The sequence below is a fragment of the Apium graveolens genome, chromosome 7 (assembly GCF_009905375.1).
Source record: "Apium graveolens cultivar Ventura chromosome 7, ASM990537v1, whole genome shotgun sequence".
NCBI classification, from domain to species: Eukaryota; Viridiplantae; Streptophyta; class Magnoliopsida; order Apiales; family Apiaceae; genus Apium; species Apium graveolens.
Genome location: NC_133653.1, coordinates 195,054,163 through 195,059,583, shown reverse-complemented (window position 1 = coordinate 195,059,583; position 5,421 = coordinate 195,054,163). Strand labels below are relative to the sequence as shown.

The window sequence follows — 5,421 nt, the reverse complement described above, 5'->3', positions numbered from 1 at the left end:
AGGATCACACACTCACAGTGAGGAAGAAAGAGAAACTACTTGTTATTTCTTTTCCAACCAAGTGAAATATGAGAACTCCTTCAGACGATGGCATACATTCCTTCTTTAAGGGGGAGATAAAAGCTTAAGAAATAGTTTGGAGGATTCCTCAACTAAGGGGGAGAAATAGAAGGGAGTAAGAAAAAGATCCTACATGTACACTACACCACACCATTGTTGTTTGTAACTACGGATCCTATTGTACGGGAGAGGTGGTAAACACAAGGTGATTTTCTAGTAAGGGAAGAAGCTGTTTTCAAAAGGGGAGTACCATTGGTTTTTATCTGCGGATCCTATTGTACGGGAGAGGTGGTAAAACGAAGGTGATTTTCTTTAATCAGTTGATTCTCATAGGGGGAGAAGCAAGAGATATGGGCTTCTCAATAGGAAATGTGGGTGTACAAATGAAGATGGAACTACTTGAAGATATGTTCAGTCTAGAGGAACATCTACTTAGAATCTGGAAAATGTTAAATCTCATCCAGAACTTTTCTGCTATTTACTTTGCATGTATGTTTATATCTTTTTCTTATTTCTTAGTTGAGTTATCCTCTAGGTATTTGTGTGTTATTGTCTAACAAACAAATAGGGGGAGATTGTAAGTCATATGTCATAGCCTATTTGTATATTCGAGGATTCAACTCAACTCAAATAAGAATGTAATAAGTAAATAGTGGATCGACCGTCAGAGAGATCTCGCAAAGTAATATCTGTCAAAGGATTCAGAACAAGGTTCATCTACAGACTTGAGGAGTTAATTCACTGGAAGAAGTTCAAGAAGTTGATCATGCCTCAGTGATATAAATCAAGATCGTGGATTTAATCAAGTGACAGAGATCTCGTCAGAGTATCATTAATTATAAGGATTTAATCTGAAGAAAATCAAAGCGTCAAAGTCAAGACATGAAGAAACGTCATGGAAGTTAGTCACTCATGAACCAGACAGTACATCGAGTGTCAACATTGAAGTGGTGGAATTGATTCATAATTTTCAGTGATTTTCAGAAGATCTGCAGAAGGATGGGTGCAGTTGAAGACTAGAATTAATTCTCTATTAATTAATTAAGTCATCTAATTTAATTAAGAAAATAAATTATATCTGCGAAGAATAATTTATTTATTAATTGAATTAATTGATTAATTAATTCCGAATTAATTTTAGGAATTTTCAGAATTTAAATTGGATTAAAATCTGTATTAAATCAACAAGACAATTGAAAATGAACTAGCATGACAATCAGGATTGTCATACCGATTGTCATGCTAGGCCATTTTCAATAGTCTCACCGAAAGTTACACTAGGAGGAGGATTGTCATGCTAGTTCATTCTGATTGTCATGCTAGTTCATTCTGATTGTCATGCTAGTTCATTCAGATTGTCTTGCTAGTTCAATCCATTGTCCTACCGATTGTCTTGCTGAGCTTAGGATTGTCTTGCCAGTTCAATTCTATTCTGTTGATTAAAAAGAAGCAGACAAGCAGCAATTCAATTATCCATCCAGAGAAAAGAAGTCAAGAACATACAGAGAGAAAAAGCAGCCAAATATTTCATCTTATCTGCTAATTCAAAGATCAAATTTCTAACTTGTAAAGTTAAATCCAATCAACTAGAAATCATTCTCTTATTCTTGTTTAACAATCTAGCGGATCAAAATCCCTAGAACTTATTCTCAAATCGCGTTTAGCATTTGATTCTAATTATTGCAAAAATAGAAAAAGTTCATGTCGAATTTATTCTAGATTTGTGATAATTGATTTGAGATTAATACCTTGTAATCGATACAGTTGTTGTAACACCTTTCAAGTTTAATAATATTTTTATTTAACTTGAATTTTGTTTCACATTTTTTATTCCGCATTTAATTCGATTATTCGGTGCTGTTTGTATTCAACCCCCCTTCTACAAACACATTGGGACCTAACACTGATGCTGCATCGAGCATGGGTCTGGACTGTGCTCCCAACCCATTGTAAAAACAAGTGATGATCATCCAATCAGGAATTCCATGATGAGGACACTTCCTAAGCATCTCCTTGTAGCGCTCCCAAGCTTCACTTAGCGATTCTCCCGTTTGTTGCGCAAATTGAGTAATAGCATTTCTGATTGCAGCTGTCTTCGCCATAGGGAAGAATTTAGTAAGGAATTTCTGAGCAAGATCCTCCCAAGTAGTAATCGAACCAGCTGGTAGAGAGTGTAACCAGCTCTTAGCCTTGTCCCTCAGAGAGAATGGGAACAGTCTCATCTTCACAGCATCTTCAGAAACACCATTGAACCTGAAGGTGTCGCAGATCTCTATGAAATCCCTAATGTGTGTATTGGGATCTTCCGTTGGAGAACCCCCAAACTGGATTGAATTCTGCACCCATTGAATTATGCCAGGCTTGATCTCAAAGGTATTAACTGTGATAGCTAGCCGGACAATGCTAGATCGAATGTCATTGATCTTGGGTTGAGAAAAATCCATCAAAGCTCTCGTTCGTGCTACTGGATCTCCCATTGTAATGACTACCTGAAACACAAAAAAGTAAACTGTGAAAGTAAAAGAATCCGAGTCACTGAACTTTAACAACCACTGATGACAAGCACATAAAATAAAAATTAACACCGAGTCCCCGGCAGCGGCGCCAAAAACTTGTTAAGGCGAAAACACGCGCTAATATTCACGCAAGTATACGCGTTCGCAAGTAGTATAAGATATAAATCAGATTCGTTCCCACAGAGACTGGTTTAGGTTAAGTTCAATTTATGCACCTATGCAACAATGTATGGTTATCGCTCAATGCTAAGACAAATAACAAATTGGGTTTTTATTAAACTAAGAGATTATACTAAATAACATTAACTAAGAGAATTGAGGTTAAATTAATATATATGACAAACATGGAATTCTAACTTCATTACTACTCCATTCAATAGCCTTATTGTTCTTAACCTTGGCATGTGATGGTGATGACACTAATCAGATAACACGAAACTGATAAACGCCAACTTTCGTTGCACGAGTACAATTCTACCAGACATCCACAAAAGAGATAGAAGCTGAATAGGCACCAATTATATTGAGACCCTATATGTCTATAGAATTTGACAACATAACGGTTTAAGCACAAGTTATCTATCTTGATTACATAGGGTAAGTAAAACGGTTAGAGTTACCTACGAATCATGCATAACAAATACATGAACTTGTGCTAGCATGGCAAGTTCTAAACCTCTATATTCACTGTCGCTTCAATAGAGATTAACACGCTATCTTATATGTTAGCTACGCACATAAGACGAATAAGCACAACCATACTAGGATATCAATCAATCACCACACACCAAGATATCGAAACAATTAACTATTGAAATCCATAAGTATAATCTGCTAGAATCCCATGACAACGATTAGCCCATAATCGAACTCATCGTCACCATGGGTTCCAATGAAAGCATGGTATAAAACAAGGTCTTAATAAACTAATTAATAATCAAAGTACGAATAAACGAGATCTAGGTTCAACAAGAACGAAAACGAGCATCCAAAGTTACAACTAATTCAAAGAATCACAAGTTGAAAATAAGATCTTTTTCGGAGTTGTTCTGTGCTTCTAGGTCTTCTCCTTGGTATCCCAATCTTCCCGGATGATGAAAACCCTTTTTTTAAGTATATATACGCCCCTAGTGGATCTGGACCCTTAAAATCGTCAAATTATACTCAAAAAAGGCTTTTTCAGCGAAATCAGCGACCAGCCGCGCCCTGAGCGGCCGCTCAGCTCTCCTGATCGGGTGCTCAGCTCTCTGAGCGGGCGCTCAGCTCTGCTGAGCGGGCGCTCAGCTACTGACTGGAAAAATATTCTGATGAATCTTGTTTTGACCATAACTTGAGTTCTACTCGTCAGAATTAGGCGATTCAACTGCCCACGCGAAGCTATTTAGATTCTCTACAACTTGACAATGGCCTTGGCTTCCAATTCTGATCACTTTTCATCATATTTCCTTTAAAAGCTCTTTTCATCATTTAACTGATACCTGAAATGCAATAACACAAAAACACATCAAAATACCAACAACTTGAGTCCAAAACACCAATTTAAGCTTGTAATAAAGTGTTCCAAGTGGATATAAAATCCACTTATCACACCCCCAAACTTGAATCGATGTTTGTCCTCAAGCATAAATAGACTCAAAACTACAAAATAAACCTAATGCATGAATGCAACTATGTGAATGCAACTAAATGATAATGCAATCGATCCCCTCAGAATAACCATAACCAAATGAATAAACCAATGCCTCTAAGAATGCAATAACTTGAAACATAGTTCGAATAAATCCCACAAACCAACTCACAAACCAGAAACGTGCGTGTGTGGATGCTTAACAGATATACTCTCGATAATAGATCAATAACCATAACTTATCTATCATCGAAACAATCAAAAGTTTATAAACAGAATAGACAATAAACGCATTATGACTCACAACACCTCCTTTATACTAGAGTTATACAAGGATTCACACTATTATTGAACACATAGCAAAGATGCTTATTTGATCGTGCAATGAATGAGGCCCTAAAAGACTTATACAATAATACCCATGTAGCGAGCGTTAGGTTAGCGGATCCCAGACTCTAAAAGCCTTAGGTCACTAGGCACAAAGTCCCCTAGAACTTAATAACTCGAGTATTTAAGAGCTCACTCTTGATCAATTGTGCATAAACACATACTTTTTTTCTTTCTTTTTTTTCTCTTTTTTCTTTTTTTTTCCTTTTTTTTCAACAATTTCTGAATGAGTGCGTTTCGCTCCATCTTATTCAACCCTAGACTACTCATAAAAATATGAGCCGGCTACTAGCCATTTGACGCCTAGCCTTACAACAACTAGCAATGAAATCCAAGTTTTTCTCCAGATAAAAAAAATCAGTGTTTTTACGTCATTACGAGAATATCACAAATTCTAAATATAACCAAGTGATTAAATCTCAACAACAAACAAGTATGATCATGATCTAGATCAAAAGCAACCCTATAAGACTTTGTGAAAATATTTATTTCTGGCTTGCAAATCAATTCATTAAGACTTAAACATCCCTATATTCCTCATCACCACACTCAAATCAACATCAACTTATCAAATATCGTAGTTCATCTTAAGGGATCATGCTAAATATGCATGCAAATGCAACTATATGAAATTATATAAAAACAAACAAATATGTCCAAAATGAACAATCATGCAAAAATATGAATGAACTACAACTAAACATGCAACATAAATCTATATGAATCTATATGGACACACATTACTAATCCTTACATTATCACCCCCAAACTTAAAATTTTCAATGTCTTCATTGAAGGTAATAATAAGGATTTCAGGCATACCTAGTCGTC

At 35.9% G+C, this 5,421-nt stretch overlaps 1 non-coding gene across 1 annotated transcript; it reads left to right on the top strand.

Moving 5' to 3' along the window:
* The first annotated feature begins 2,040 nt into the window (after positions 1 to 2,040).
* On the top strand, positions 2,041 to 2,147 carry LOC141676020 (small nucleolar RNA R71). Its single transcript, XR_012556634.1, has one exon. It is a non-coding gene; the product is annotated as a small nucleolar RNA R71 (small nucleolar RNA).
* Positions 2,148 to 5,421: the final 3,274 nt, after the last annotated feature.